General features: G+C 39.1%; 1 protein-coding gene across 10 annotated transcripts in view; it reads left to right on the forward strand.

The window, feature by feature from the left end:
* The window catches only part of LOC138751657 (triple functional domain protein), a 470,729-nt gene that overhangs the window by 215,301 nt on the left and 238,038 nt on the right, over window positions 1-17,390 (forward strand). The gene's annotated exons all lie outside the window — the stretch shown is intronic.

Consider the following 17,390-nt stretch of genomic DNA (forward strand, 5'->3'; position numbering starts at 1 on the left):
TTCAGTCGTGTTTCTCAGAGACATCTTGATTTTCATTTTAAATTTCCAGGACTTTTCTTCAAATTTCATCTCTGTTGAATTTTTACTTTTTGAAAGCTTGAATTGTTAAGCACATTATCATTAATTAAATGTTGGACTTCACAAATTTATTCTTTCTTCATCTTCCATGAATTTTATGGCTACATTTTATTTTTCATTCTTTTGATTTGAAGGAATAATTTTCAATGATCGTTAACATCTTTCTTCCAAACAAATCTTTTCCATCCAACTATTGGATTTAATTTTCTGCAGTTTACAATCCTTTGCCAGTGTTTGTGAATATTTGCAGAACAGAGACAATAGTAATAGAAATGTTAACCTTTTATTTTAACATCCTCATTAATCAGAATATGGCATTTGTAGTTGATCAGAATGCATTTCCAATTCCTGATGTTTTTTTGCCTAAATTATGTTAAGCATTGTGATAACTGTACTCAGAAATCACCATGTTTCAATGGGATTTATCAGATTAAATTTTTTAAGTGGTGTGAAAACATAAAAATGTCCACTATGGTAAGTCATTGTTTCATTATAAGGTTTTTTTTTTAATTTTTTTTTAAATTTTTTTATTTTTCACACTATAAACCACATTGATCAAGATACATACATTTTCCTTTTCAAATATATACAGTGTCGTTTTCTTCCCCCCCCCCCCCTTCCCCTCCCTACCTCCCCTCCCATTCATTTAAAGTTCAGAATCTAAGATACATTAAACCCGTCAAACAATGTTGTCACTCAATAAAAATAAACAAGAAATTCCACTGAGTCAGTTCTTTTCATTCTCTTTTCCTTCTGTCATTTTAGGTGGTAGATGTCCCCGGTAGGTTTTCTCTATTATGTTTCATGTATGGCTCCCATATTTGTTCAAATATTGTAATATTGTTTCTTAAATTATATGTTATTTTTTCTAATGGAATACATTTATTCATTTCTATATACCATTGTTGTATTCTCAAGTTATCTTCTAGTTTCCAGGCTGACATAATACATTTTTTTACTAAAGCTAGGGCTATCATAACAAATCTTTTGGGCACCATCCAAATCAAGTCCAAATTCTTTGTATTTTATGTTACTTAGGAGGAAGATCTCTGGGTTTTTTGGTATATTGCTTTTTGTGATTTTATTTAATATCTGGTTTAGATCTTCCCAAAATTTTTTCACTTTCTCACATGTCCATATTGCATGAATTGTTGTTCCCATTTCCTTTTTACAGCCAAAACATCTGTCAGATACTGATGGGTCCCATTTATTTAACTTTTGAGGAGTAATATATAGCCTGTGTATCCAATTATATTGTATCATACGTAACCTCGTATTTATTGTATTTCTCATAGTTCCTGAGCATAACTTCTCCCATGTTTCCTTCTTTATCTTTATGTTTAGATCTTGTTCCCATTTTTGTTTAGTTTTACCATTTGTTTCCTCATTCTCCTTTTCTTGTAGTTTAATATACATGTTTGTTATAAATTTTTTGATTATCATTGTGTCTGTAATCACATATTTAAAATTACTTCCCTCTGGTAACCTCAGACTGCTTCCCAATTTGTCCTTCAAGTAGGATTGCAGTTGGTAGTATGCCAACACTGTATCGTGAGTTATATTATATTTATCCTTCATTTGTTCAAAGGATAATAATTTATTTCCCGAAAAGCAATTTTCTATTCTTTTGATCCCTTTATTCTCCCATTCTCTAAAGGAAAGGTTATCTATTGTAAAAGGGATTAGCTGATTTTGCGTCAGTACTAGTTTTGGTAGTTGGTAATTTGTTTTATTCCTTTCTACATGAATCTTCTTCCAAATATTGAGCAGATGATGTAATACTGGAGAATTCCTACATTGTACCAATTTTTCATCCCATTTATATAATATATGTTCGGGTATCTTCTCCCCTATTTTATCTAGTTCTAATCTAGTCCAATCTGACTTTTCCCTTGTTTGATAAAAATCTGATAGGTATCTTAATTGTGCGGCTCTATAATAATTTTTAAAGTTTGGCAGTTCTAAGCCTCCTTGTTTATACCATTCTGTTAATTTATCTAGTGCTATCCTCGGTTTCCCCCCTTTCCTAAAAATTTCCTTATTATTTTCTTTAACTCCTTGAAGAATTTCTCTGTCAAGTGTATTGGCAATGCCTGAAATAGGTATTGTATCCTTGGGAAAATGTTCATTTTAATACAGTTTATCCTTCCTATTAGTGTTAGTGGTAAGTCTTTCCAATGCTCTAAGTCACACATGTCAAACTCAGGCCCGCGGGCCAAATTTGGCCCGTGATATAATTATATTTGGCCCGTAAGATCATATAAAAATGTATTAGAGCTGGCCCGCTGGCTGCCGCACCAGTATAGTGCATGCACATCTAATACTACAAATCCCAGAATGCTTTGCAAATGCATTGGTGCCGGCCCGTCAGCCCGCTAATCGCCCCCACCTCCTCTGTTTACTTTCATTAGCATCTGCGACCTGTCGCCCAACTCACATGTAATAAACCCCTTACGAAAAATGGCCAAACGAAAGACAGAAAACAGGACCTTTCAAGACTGGTGGGAGGCAAACTCTGACCCCAGAGTTTGATGAACTTGCATCTAAAAAGAGATGCCAAGTATCTGGTTTTCGACCCAGGTGCATCAGAGTAAATCACAGTGTAGCAAGCTAAGCTTGGATTAATATTTTCTTTGGTTAACTTTGGACTGTTCATAGTTGAAAGATTGGATTTTCATTGAAGCAAGTTGTTATTTTTTTGACGTTGGCTTGTGAAAACAAAATACATTTAAAAGGAGCTTAAAGGCTAGAGAGAAATATTATTTATTGAAAATTTTATTTCTCATTTGTTAATGCTTCTTCTGGAAAGAGTTTGACCAAAACTATTATTAAAGATTTATTTTAATAAGAAAAAGTTTAACATTACATATGTTGAAAGAAAACATGCAGATGTTGTTAAAAATTTTCAATAAATATTTAGTTTGGCCCACGACTTAATCCAAGTTTTTAACTTTGGCCCTCTGTGAATTTGAGTTTGATACCCCTGCTCTAAGTCGTCCTGTAATTTTTTCATTAGTGGATAATAATTGAGTTTATATAGATGGGCGAGGTTTTTATTTATTTGTATACCTAGGTATCGCATTGCTTGCATTTGCCATCTGAATGGTGATTCGTTCTTAAATTTTGAGAAATCCGCATTATTCATTGGCATTGCTTCACTTTTATTTGCGTTAATATTGTATCCTGACACTTCTCCATATTCCTTCAATTTCTTATGTAATTCTTTTATTGATATTTCTGGTTCTGTTAAGTATACTATAACGTCATCTGCAAGTAAACTGATTTTATATTCCTTGTCTTTTATTTTTATCCCTTTTATTTTATTTTCTGTTCCAATCAGTTCTGCTAGTGGTTCTATGGCTAACGTGAACAATAAGGGCGATAGTGGGCATCCCTGCCTTGTTGATCTGCTTAAGTTAAATTGTTTTGATACATATCCATTTACTGTCACTTTCGCCAATGGCCCCTTATATAATGCTTTAATTCAATTAATATATTTCTCTGGTAAGATGAATTTTTGTAGTACTTTGAATAAATAATTCCATTCTCCTCTGTCAAAGGCCTTCTCTGCGTCTAAAGCAACCGCTACTGTTGGAGCTTTATTTCCTTCTACTGCATGAATTAAGTTAATAAATTTACAAATATTGTCTGTTGTTCGTCTTTTTTGAATAAATCCAGTTTGGTCTAGATTTACTATTTTTGGTACATAGTTGGCTAATCTGTTTGCTAATAGTTTAGCTATTATCTTATAATCTGTGTTAAGTAAAGATATTGGTCTATATGACGCTGGTGTGAGTGGATCTTTCCCTGTCTTTGGTATTACTGTGATTATTGCTGTTTTGCATGAATCTGGTAAGCTTTGTGTTTTATCAATCTGGTTGATTACTTCCAGGAGGGGAGGAATTAATAAATCTTTAAATGTTTTATAGAATTCTATTGGGAATCCATCCTCTCCTGGTGTTTTATTATTCGGTAGTTTTTTTTATCTCTTGTATTTCTACTATTTCAAATGGTTCTGTTAATTTATTTTGTTCCTCTGTAATTTCGGTAGTTCAATTTTAGTTAAAAATTCATCTATTTTGTCTTCTTTCCCTTCGTTTTCAGTTTGGTATAATTGTTCATAGAATTCTCTGAAGTTTTCATTAATCTCCATTGGATTATATGTGATTTGTTTGTCTTTTTTCCTTGATGCCAATACCATTTTCTTAGCTTGTTCTGTCTTAAGCTGCCATGCTAGAATTTTGTGCGTTTTTTCCCCCTAGTTCATAATATTTCTGTTTTGTCTTCATTATGTTCTTCTCCACCTTATATGTTTGTAGTGTTTCATATTTTATTTTTTTATCTGCCAATTCTCTTCTTTTAGTTGTGTCTTCCTTCATTGCTAATTCTTTTTCTATATTTGCTATTTCCCTTTTCAACTGCTCTGTTTCCTGATTGTAGTCCTTCATCTTGGTTACATAACTTATTATTTGCCCTCTGATGAACACTTTCATTGCGTCCCATAGTATAAACTTATCTTTTACTGATTCCATATTTATTTCAAAGTACATTTTAATTTGTCGTTCAATTTATTCTCTAAAATCCTGCCTTTTAAGTAGCATCTATACATTCTTGGAGGGATGTCCTCTAACTCTATTGTCAATATCAGGAGTGAGTGGTCTGATAATATTCTAGCTTTATATTCTGCTTTCCTAACTCTGTCTTGCATGCGAGCTGATAACAGGAATAGGTCTATTCTTGAGTATGTTTTATGTCTACCCGAATAATATGAATATTCCTTTTCCTTTGGGTGTTGTTTCCTCCATATATCCAAAAGTTGCATTTCTTGCATCGATTTAATTATAAATTAGGTTACTTTGTTCTTTCTGTTAATTTTCTTCCTAGTTTTATCCATGTTTGAATCCAAATTAAGGTTGAAATCCCCTCCTATTAGTATGTTCCCTTGCGTGTCTGCTATCTTCAAAAAAATATCTTGCATAAATTTTTGATCTTCTTCGTTAGGTGAATATACATTGAGTAAATTCCAAAACTCCGAATATATCTGACATTTTATCATTACATATTTCCCTGCTGGATCTATTATTTCCTCTTCTATTTTAATTGGTACATTTTTACTGATTAATATAGCTACTCCTCTAGCTTTTGAATTATATGACGCTGCTGTTACATGTCCTATCCAATCTCTCTTTAATTTCTTGTGCTCCACTTCAGTTAAGTGTGTTTGTTGCACGAATGCTATATCAATTTTTTCTTTTTTCAGTAAATTTAGCAGTTTCTTCCTTTTGATTTGGTTATGTATTCCATTAATATTTAAAGTCATATAGTTCAACATAGCCATTTCATACTTTGTTTATCTTTCCTTTCCGTTTCCTCATCATCACCTTTCCTTCTTATCCATTTCTGCTTTCTTTTTTTGAACACTTTATAAGACAACATTTCTAAAACATCAAACATTTCCCTTATTCTCCTCTCTAAAATTTCTTTAACCCCATTATCCCCTCCCCTTTCTGAGTTGCCCTTTATCCCTTGTCGGGCAACCACATCTCCCCTCTCCATTTCGATTTGCGAATTCACTCGCAAGCGTCAACTGATTTCGCAGTGACCGTAACTCCTCCCCACCCAGCCCCCCCCAGAAAAGATTTTAATTTTCATATACAACAAAGGTCACTCTCTTAATTCCCTCCTTACTTCCTCTCTTCCCTTTCTTTCCCTTATTAATTCTTATCTATACTCTATATATTTTCTCCTAAATACACATACACACATGTACACACATATATACATACACACACACACATATATATACATATACATATATATATATATATATATATATATATATATATATATTTATATATACACCCATATACACACATACATATAGTTCGTGGTCATTTTTGCTCTCGTTACATGTCTTCATCTCTCTGTCTGTTTTGTAGTTGTTCTACAAATTTTCGTGCTTCCTCCGGATCCGAGAATAGTCTGTTTTGCTGCCCTGGAATAACTATTTTAAGTACCGCTGGGTACTTTAGCATAAATTTAGATCCTTTTTTCCATAGGATCGCTTTTGCTGTATTAAACTCCTTCCTCTTCTTCAGGAGTTCAAAACTTATATCTGGACAGAAAAAATTTTTTTGACCTTTGTATTCCAGTGGCTTTTTGTCTTCTCTTATTTTCTTCATTGCTTTCTCCAATATATTTTCTCTTGTTGTATATCTTAGGAATTTTACTAAAATGGATCTTGATTTTTGTTGTGGTTGTGGTTTAGGGGCTAATGTTCTGTGTCCCCTTTCTATTTCCATTTCTTCCTGTAATTCTGGTCTTCCTAGGACCCTGGGGATCCAATCTTTTATAAATTCTCTCATATTCTTGCCTTCTTCATCTTCCTTAAGGCCCACTATCTTCATATTATTTCTTCTATTATAATTTTCCATTATATCTATCTTCTGAGCTAACAGCTCTTGTGTCTCTTTAACTTTTTTATTAGATTCTTCTAATTTCTTTTTTAAGTCATCTACTTCCATTTCTATGGCTGTTTCTCGTTCTTCCACCTTGTCCACTCTTTTTCCTATTTCTGACATGACCATCTCTAATCTATTCATTTTTTCTTCTGTACTTTTTATTCTCCTTTTTATTTCACTAAATTCTTGTGATTGCCATTCTTTTATTGATTCCATATATTCTTTTAAAAAATATATATCCATTGTCTTGCCCTTCCCTTCATCTTCCATTTCTCTGTCTTCTTCTTCTTCTTCTTCCTCTGGGTTGGTCATCTGCTGTTTCTTTGATTTCTTTTTACTCTCTTCTTTCTTGTTCTCGTTGTTTTCTATGTTCTTGTTGTGCTATAGCTGTCATTCTCAGCTGTGGAGATCGACTCCTCAGCTTGTCCCCCCTCCTGTGTTTTTTTTGTCTTGCGCGGTTGCGCACTTTTGCTTGGCTCCGCGAGCCATTTTTGTAGTCCTGAGCTCGGGACTTCGACTGACCTGAGGGAGCGGGCTTCTCTCTCCACAGCGAGCCTCCTCGGGCAGGTAAGGCCTTCACCTTCTTCTTCCGATGTCTTTTCTTCTTCTCTTCTTCCCGTTGCTTTCGACTTTTCTTTCTTCGTTGCCATTTTCTTCCCAGCTTTACTTTCACTTTATTTTAATTTTCGTGTTTGTGCCTTTGTGTTTTCTCTGTTTTTTTTAAACTTTTCCGGAGAGGGCTGGAGTTCCCCAACCGGCCACTACTCCATCACGTGACTCCTTCATTATAAGGTTGATGATAAAAAATAAAATACCACAGGATTTTACCACACTATAAAATTGGTTTCGTTTAACATTGTTTCACTTTCCAAGAACATATCAACAACATTAAGTGAAGACCTGCTGTATTTCAGAGCAAGTAATAATTCTACATTTTCAATAATTGCTCTCATCTGTCCCCAGCCAGTTGGTTCACCTTTTTCCACATAATTACAAGTTTGAATGCACCCATCATTTCATGTTACTGTGTACCCAACATTCTTGTGTTTCAATCGATCTGGTGATAAATTGGGGTTGATAATTCAAAGAGTAAAAATCCTTCTAAAATTTAAATTGGGACAAAGTTAAAGTATGTTTTAAGGAGGAACGTGATCAGAAGGACTTTAGATACCACAAAATTAAATCTTGTAACTAATTTGTAATGCTGAAAACGAAATCTAAAAAATCTTAAATCTCATTTAAAAATGAGTGGGAATTTTTATTTGCAGGGAGATGGAATGAGTTCATATAACTTTCGAAAATTCAATTAATTTCTGGTGCAGAAGGAGGTCTTTATTCATCATGTTCATGCCGGCAGAAGAAAATATTCAGACTCATTTCACTTCCAGGCTTTCAGTGCATAGCTATGTAGGCATGGCCCATCATGAGCTCCAATTAGTACTTTTTAAAATCTGATGAAGGTTGCTCCCTTTACTGCATGCCCAACTTTTTACATAGTGAGGTCCAGAACCTGGTTTAGATTATAAGAATTTTCCACATCTTCCACCTAAATTTACTGTTTAAATTTCAAAACATATATTTATTTCATCATTGATCATATATTGATTTTTGACTCTGTATTCTGATTTTGTCCAAGTTTTGGAATTAGTTGAGAACTGTTTGGCATCCCCCTTCTTCTAATTCCTATATCCTCAAACATAAGAGGATCACTCTAAGGCATTATTTTTCCATCATTTTTCTTCCTCCTGTTGGAACTAACTGCTTGTGAAATTGGTTACTAATTGTGGGCTAGATTTTTAAGTTCACGTGTATCATTTTATGCAGGACAAGGTTTTACCTGAAAATTGATTGTTAAAATTATTTTCCACATGGCGCACCACTCTTGGAAAAACAGTTCCTCCTCATCTCCATCCTAAAACTTCTACCCTGAATCTTGAGGTTATGCCCCCTAGTTCTGGTCCACCCCACCAATGGAAACAACTTAACTACCTCTATCTTATTTGTTTCTATAATATTCCTTCTCATTCTTCTAAATTCCAGAGAGTATAGTCCCAGATTACTCAATCTCTCCTCATAGGGCTAACCCGCTCATCTCTGGAACCTCTTCTGCACTGCCTCCAAAGCCAGTACATCCTTCTTCCAATAAGGAGACCAACTGCATGCAGTTCTCCACATGTAGCATAACCTCCCGGCTCCTAAGTTCAGTCGCTCAATCATTGAAGGCCCAGATTTCATTTGCCTTCTTAGTCGCCTGCTATACCTGCAAACCAACCTTTTGTGCATCATGCACAGGAACTCCAAGTCCTTCTGCACAACAGCATGCTGCAATCACTTTCCACTTTAATAACATGCTGATCTTCCATTTCTATTTCCAAAATGGATAACATCACATTGACCAACATTGAACTCTGTCAGACCCTTACCCACTCACTTAATCTATCTATATCTCTGCAGTCTCTGGTATCCTCTACCCAATTTGCTTTTCCACTCAATTTAGTGTCATCAGCAAACCTCTTCTAGATGGTTTCTCTACATCATAAAGTTGTGCAGCACACAGCTAACCACTGACTGCCAACCAGAAAAGCGCCCTTGTATCCCAACTCTTTGCTTTCTATTGGTCAACTAATCAATATCCATCTGCTCCCCTCTTTCTACTGCACTCGTTATATCCTCAAAGGTCTCCAGTAAATTAGTCAAACCAGACTTGCCTTTGCGGAATCCATGCTGCATCTGTCTGATGGATCCATTTCTATCCAAATGCCTCGCTATTCTTTCAAGCATTTTCCCTACTACAAATGTTAAACAAACTGGCCAATAGTTTGCTGCCTTTTGCCAACATCCTTTTTAGAATGATGGCATGACATTTGCCGTCTTTCAATCCACCAGGATTTGCCCAGAGTCCAGAGGATTTTGGTAAATTATCAGCAAAGCCTCTACTATAACTTTTGCCATTTCTTTCAGTACTCTGGGATGCATTCCATCAGGACCAGGGGACTAAGTTTTCTGGGTACTGCCTCCTTAGTGATAGCTATTATATTTAGGACCTCACTCCCATCGCATCCATAACATCTATCTTTGGCCAACGTGAATATTGACACAAAATAGTAATTCAAAGCCTCAGCCATTTCCTAAATCCATAACATCTATCTTTGGCCAACGTGAATATTGACACAAAATAGTCATTCAAAGCCTCAGCCATTTCCTAATTACCCACTATCAATTTCCCCTTCTCATCTTCCAAGGAACCAACCTTCACATTAGCCATCCTTTTGCGCTTTATGTAATTATAAAGACCATTGCTGTTCATTTTTATGTTTTGTGCCAATCTTTTCTCATTCTCTCCCCTTCCCTCTCCTTGTTGCTCGCTTTATTACTTTTGCACTTGACCTTTATCTTCTTTTTCAAAAAAGCTTGTTTTTACTTTATCCACACTCATCTCTTTTACTTCACCTTCCCTCTCCAATCTGTTGAACCCACCTTCTTTTTATTTTAAAGCCCTGTCCACAATCTTGGTTATGCGATTCACCAGGATTTAGGTCCTATCAAATAGAGCCCATTCCTTTTGGAAGTCCCTACCTTCCCCAATACTGGTGCCAATTTCCCAGGAATTGGAACTCATCTCCAACACCAATGCTTGAACCACACATTTAATTCTCTAATCTTCTGAACTCTGTGCCAATTTGAATGTGGTTCGGGTAGTAATCCAAATGTTACCACCTTTCTGATTCTGCTTTTTAATTTGGTCTCCAGCTCCTCAAATTCCCTTAGCAGAACCTCTTTCCTGGTTCTACTTATGTCATTGGTACTCACATGGACCACGGAAACTGAATCTTCCCCCCTCCCAATGCAAATTCCTTTGCAAGATGTCCTGAACCTGTGCACCAGGGAGGCAACACAGCCTTTGGGATGATCTATCCCTGCCATAGAGAACTTTAACAAATTCCCCTAACTGTACTGTCTCTAATTATTACTACATTTTTCTCCTCTCCCCACTCTTGAATGTCTTCCTGAACCTTGGTGCCACAGTTAGGTTGCTCATTCTTCCTACATCCTCCATTCTTATCCACACAAGGAGTAAGAATCTTAAACTTGTGAATCAAGATCAAGGGCTGAGGGTCCTCCAGCACTGTCTCTTGGATCCTACTACCTGCCTCACTCGCAGTCGCACCCTCTTGTCCCTAACCACAGGCTAAATTTGATGTAGTTATTCTAATGAGTGTGACTGCCTCCTGAAACAAAGTGTGCAAGTACCTCTCCCCCTCCCTGATGCATCATAGTGTTTGAAGTCATCAATGTTGAGCCTGAATTCTTTGAGCAACCAAAACTTGGCTGCAGGTGTAGTCATCACGAACCACAACGGGATCCACCCGCTTCTACATCATGCACTTACAATACATTACCTGATTGTGCATGCCTACTTTAATTAATTACCTCTAATTTATTGAGTTTTATATAACACTAGAAAAGCCTTACTTGCTCCTCACCTATGCCTCTTAGGTGAAGCCTCTCAAGTCAAAGCATCAACAGGCCAACTCCTATACTGCGCCACTGCACACTGGCTGGTCTACCCCGGATGCTTTGTTACTGCCCCTAATTTGTGGCAGCTACTCCAACCAGTCACCATTATGTTTAATGTTTAAACTGTCCACTAATTTATTTGAACTAAGCACTGGTTCTGACATTCTTTTATCAGCGAGTCCTTGCTCCACCTCTTTCTGCAAAAGTCCCAACACTCAGTGGTAACAGGGCATTAGGTCCAGCTCATCCCAGACAACAAACAGGTATCCTTTTGTATTAACTCCATTGCCCAGCATTTGGTCAGTAACCCTCTTCACCTAAGTGGCTCAAGTGTTTATTGGAACACTTCTTAAATGCTGTCAACAACCCAGCTTCAACCATTCTCTCAGACAGTGTACTGCATATGAAGAAAGGTCCCCTCATATCTCCTCTGGATTTCTTCTCTCTTACCATAAACCTTATTCATCTAGTTTTATCTATCTTTCATATATGGAAAAAATTCCTGCAGTCTACCCTATCTATACCCCTTATATTTTTATATACCATAGTCATGTCCATCCACCCCCCCCCCCCCCCCCCACATCTTTAACCTTTGCTCCAGATAGAAAATACGTAGCTTGCCTAGTTTCTCTTCATGACTGAACTCCTTTATCCCTGTCAGCCTTCTGGCAAATCTCCTCTGCAACTCCTCCAGTGCTATCTCTTTCTCCCTTTACCTTAGTGACCAGAGCTACACACAGTATTACAGCTGAGGTCTAAATGTGGTTTTATAAAGTTGAAGAATAAGCTATCTCCTGTTGTATTTAATGTCCCCATTTATTTGTGCTACGAGTCGGAAAACAAACCAGAAAATATATTAAGACAGGTAGGAGCTATATATAGGCCATTGATAGCAGCTGGGAAGTTACAGAATATATGGTTGCAGAAAATTATAAGCAGGTCAACATGTGTGCACACATTTTGACAGGTATTTTGTTGTTTATCACAATTTTTATGAAAGTTAGAATGCATCACCAAAACCACAGAATCTTGTCTCACAACCGTTTAATCTCTTTATTAACAAATACTTCACTGAACACTTGCTACCAGAATTCTATACAGAACTTCCACGGTAAAACTTACAACTGAATCAGCTCATTATCTGCCTGTGTCAGATTTTCTGACCCTCTATTCCCTTGATTACTTCGTATGTTCATCTTTCAGTCCCAACTGGCCTGGAGCGCATGGCTATTTTGCTTCTTGAAGTATTTCCCATGGCCATTCTATTTGTTCCTTAAATTCAGTACATTTCACAATATTCTGCTTTTGGCTGACAAACTTAAACCTATCTTTCAACAATGTAATGTTTTTTTTTTCTTTTTTATCTCTTGATTTAAGTTACATTTTAGTTTTTCTTCATTATCTAATATGTAGTGCTCATAACATTTTCTTTTAGAATTACTGCTTTAGCATAACCTGTTCCATCCTATTTTCTAATTTTTCTTTGGCTTGGCTTCGCGGACGAAGATTTATGGAGGGGGTAAAAAGTCCACGTCAGCTGCAGGCTCGTTTGTGGCTGACAAGTCCGATGCGGGACAGGCAGACACGATTGCAGCGGTTGCAAGGGAAAATTGGTTGGTTGGGGTTGGGTGTTGGGTTTTTCCTCCTTTGCCTTTTGTCAGTGAGGTGGGCTCTGCGGTCTTCTTCAAAGGAGGTTGCTGCCCGCCAAACTGTGAGGCGCCAAGATGCACGGTTTGAGGCGTTATCAGCCCACTGGCGGTGGTCAATGTGGCAGGCACCAAGAGATTTCTTGAGGCAGTCCTTGTACCTTTTCTTTGGTGCACCTCTGTCACGGTGGCCAGTGGAGAGCTCGCCATATAACAGGATCTTGGGAAGGCGATGGTCCTCCATTCTGGAGACGTGACCCATCCAGCGCAGCTGGATCTTCAGCAGCGTGGACTCGATGCTGTCGACCTCTGCCATCTCGAGTACTTCAACGTTAGGGGTGTAAGCGCTCCAATGGATGTTGAGGATGGAGCGGAGACAACGCTGGTGGAAGCGTTCTAGGAGCCGTAGGTGGTGCCGGTAGATGACCCATGATTCGGAGCCGAACAGGAGTGTGGGTATGACAACGGCTCTGTATACGCTTATCTTTGTGAGGTTTTTCAGTTGGTTGTTTTTCCAGACTCTTTTGTGTAGTCTTCCAAAGGCGCTATTTGCCTTGGCGAGTCTGTTGTCTATCTCATTTGCGATCCTTGCATCTGATGAAATGGTGCAGCCGAGATAGGTAAACTGGTTGACCGTTTTGAGTTTTGTGTGCCCGATGGAGATGTGGGGGGGCTGGTAGTCATGGTGGGGAGCTGGCTGATGGAGGACCTCAGTTTTCTTCAGGCTGACTTCCAGGCCAAACATTTTGGCAGTTTCCGCAAAGCAGGACGTCAAGCGCTGAAGAGCTGGCTCTGAATGGGCAACTAAAGCGGCATCATCTGCAAAGAGTAGTTCACGGACAAGTTTCTCTTGTGTCTTGGTGTGAGCTTGCAGGTGCCTCAGATTGAAGAGACTGCCATCCGTGCGGTATCGGATGTAAACAGCGTCTTCATTGTTGGGGTCTTTCATGGCTTGGTTCAGCATCATAATTTACAGTGCTGGTAACAGCCTTTTTATCCATTCTACCAGGGGCTTGACCTTGGCCTAGTTTTTTCTGTGTTAATTCAAAAATTTATCAAAGCTGAATAAACCGGTTAACAGAAACTACAGTTCAACAGAGAGCCCATAAAATTATGTTTTCATTCAAAAGTCAATTATTTCTGTGAGGGCACCAGACTACCAATAAAGTAAAATGGCACTTTTACACAAAGTTGTTAGAGAAACCAAGCAGGTCACACAGGATCCAGAGAAAGCAAAAGATAACCAACATTTCAGCCTTGAGCACTTCATCAGTAATCAGGAAAAACAGGTGGATGCATCCCTCCACCCTCTCCCCCCCCCCCCCCCTCCTTTCTCTCCTCTCCTCCACCCCCACCTTTTTATTTGGTGTATACCTGTTTTTCCAGGCATTTTGAGCCCAACAAAGGGCTCAGGCCTGAAACCATGGCTACCTTTCAATTCCTATGAATGCCGTGTGACCTGAGTTTTTCCAGCATTTTAGTGTATTGTACTCAACTCCAGCTGATGTAGCATCAGTAATTCACAAAAGGCTGAGTAGTGAAATATTCAAGCTTTTAATAGCTATCAAAAAAGACATCTACCTCCTTGACTAATCAGTGCAAAAGGAAAGGGGCACCCTGCAAGAGGACATGGGTAGGATTGGTCACAGGAGGCATGTCCAGTTGATAACAGCCAATCAAGGTGTAACAGTGGTTTACCATATTCGCCCCTCCTTTTTAAGAAGAATCCTGTGGGGTGAGAATAAGAAAGTGAAACAACTGAACATATACATACTTTACAGATTAAGTCTATCAGGGGGTCTCCTCTGACACAGTGAGTGATGTGGTGGGGGGGGGGGGGGCGCTGCTGTAACGTCATGATCAGGTTGAGGGGTTGCGGAGGGGTGGGAACAGGTGGGGGTGTAAGCAAGTGTGGTGTGGTGCTGGTACATTATTGGCAGCAATAGTAGCCTGGGGTAAGGGGTGGTCAGCTTCATGTTTGGGGGCCCCTGAGGTTGAAGTGAAGGGAGAGTGTACGTGGGGAGACACTGGTGGTCAGGTGGGATCCCAATGGTGCCAGGTTTTGGATTGAGACAGAGTCTTCTCACCTATCAGGGAAGGCAACAGGCATACTGAGGGTTAGCAAGTAGGAGGCAGAACCTCTCAACCAGTTAGGTCAGTCTTAGGGGGTGTTTCTACTGAGCCGGGAAAAGCGCGGTGATGCGAGGTGAAGTGCGGTGATGCGTGGTGACACCTTAAATCTGGCCGCACTGTAAACACATCCGGTTGTGGCCAATGTGCGGCAATTTGAGGTGCTCCGGTGTCCTACTTTTGAGGTGGTCGATGCAGGGTGATGCGAGGGACGACCTCGCAGTGGACTCACCGGAAGTCGCAATTTTTCACCCGCGGTTTTGAATTGCACATCAGATTTTCTGGTCACCTTGCATCGCCCTGCATCACCTCGCATCGCCCTGCATCACCGCGTATTCATCGCTCGGTAGAAACAGTTCGGGTAGTCCTAAAACGCGCGGTGATGCGAGGGACAAAAAATCGCGGTGATGCGGGGTGATGCGAGGTGTCCTTAGTATAAACACACACTTAGATTGCCTGACATATGGAGCAGGACAGATCCTGGTGAGGTAAGCCAGGTGGGAAGTGGTCCCTGAAGCAGACTTCCATTCTTGAGATGTGCTGCTGGTGGCCGTACATAAAAGTGGCCAAATGGATTGAAGTGCATCTGGGAGGACTTCTTAACAATGGGAGATTTGGAGACGTAACCTCAGTGGCAGGAGGATGGTCTTCCAGACTGTCGCATTTTCCTTTTCCACTTCCCCATTAACCCTGGGATTGTAGCTGGTGGTCCTGCTCATGGCAATGCCCCTGTCCAGCAGGTACTGCTGCAGCTCATTGCTCATGAGTCGCTATGGATAATGCCGCGGTACCCAAAGAGTGCAAAAATGCTATGGAGACCTTTGATAGCAGTGGCCGTGGTAATGTCAGGGCATGGGATGGTGAAAGGGAAATGGGAATATTCATCAATCACAGTAAAGAAATAGACATTCCAGTTGGAGGAGGGGAGGGGACCCTTGAAGTTCATGCTGAGGCGCTGGAAGGGGCGCGTAGTCTTGATGAGATGCACCTTGTCTGGCCAGTAGAACTGTGGTTTGCATTCGGCACAGACCTGTCAGTTTCTAGTCATTGTCCAAACCTCCTCAACAGAGTAAGATAGATTCCGAGATTTGACAAAATGGAAAAACCTGGTAACATTGGGATGAGAGAGGTTATTGTGAAGAGTCTATAGTTTGTCCATTGGAAGACTAGCACAGGTTCCACAGGATAGGGCATCTGGGAGCTCATTAAGTTTGCCAGGTCTGTAGAGGATATTGTTACGAGCCCATATGACACATAAACCCAGCAACAATAGATATTCACCAAGACAAATGGTTACTTAGACAAAAGTTGCTTTTTATTATCTTTAAACATGAAAACAGAATCATACTTTATCACTATTGACTTAACTAACCTAATTTAACCCCCTTCTAATTCTAAGCGCACGTGTGTGTAATAATGTGTGTGTAAGTTCAGAAAAGTTCTTTGGTTCACAGTCCAATCTCATCTCATTCCTCCAAGTTCACTGGTTGCAGGCAATTCGTATACTGTGCACAGAATTTAACATTTATAAAGTTCACCAGGCTTTGGAAGGTTCTTGTCAGTTTGAGAGAGATATTTGTTGTTCCAGGATATCCACAGTTGATGTACTTCCATCAGCCACTCCTGTGACTTGTTGACAAAACTTGCCCCTTCAGGGTTCTCCGGATGATATCCTCTTTCAGGTCACCACAGAGTTCCTTTTTGTTTCGCTTATTCCAAGTGAAACATTAGACATCCAGTCCTCTCCTCTTGCATGAACCTCAAGGGCTTTGACCAGGCTGTCTTCGAAACAGGATAGCCAGCTTGTCCTGTTCCAATCCCAGCTGCTCCTGCTGGCTGTAACACAGCATAAGTGATCTGTATGTGTGTGTGTGTGTATCTCTCTCTCTTTCTCTCTGCTTGCAAAACCACATGACCCTCTTAGAACAGCAAACTCTCTTCCAGGCAGCAGTGGCTCCGGCATGCTCTTTCATCTGTTGCCTTTGGTAAACAACAATCCATTAGTGAAGTCTGTTGAGCACTATTCAAAGCTCTTGCAAAATGTCTGCGAAGCCGATATGTCTTGCATGGGGCAGAGCTCCAGTATTTCAAATAAGATCTGTTTTAAAGTGTTTGCATGTGACCTACTCTAACAAACCTTTCCCAGTTTATCTCCCAAAAACATACATTATTTATATATACATATATATATATATATATATATATATACATACTCTGTCACAATAGTCAGCATGGCTTTTTGTATGGAAGGTCATGACTTACAAATTGATTGAACTTTCTAAGGAGGTGATAAAGATGATTGATGAGGATAGGGAAATGGATGTAAGATACATGGACATTTGACATGTTCATGTATCTCACATACATGGAGATGTAAGGCTTTTGACAAGGTTTCTCATGTTAAGCTGTTACAGAAGATTAAGGCACATGGGATCAATGGAGAGTTGTCCGATTGGAATCAGAATTGACAGCCATGCAAGACAGGGAGTAGTAGTGGAGGGGTTATTCTGACTGGAGGTCTAAAACCTGTAGTGTTCTACAAGGATCAGTGATGGGA

This window comes from Narcine bancroftii, chromosome 1 (genome assembly GCF_036971445.1).
Source record: "Narcine bancroftii isolate sNarBan1 chromosome 1, sNarBan1.hap1, whole genome shotgun sequence".
NCBI classification, from domain to species: Eukaryota; Metazoa; Chordata; class Chondrichthyes; order Torpediniformes; family Narcinidae; genus Narcine; species Narcine bancroftii.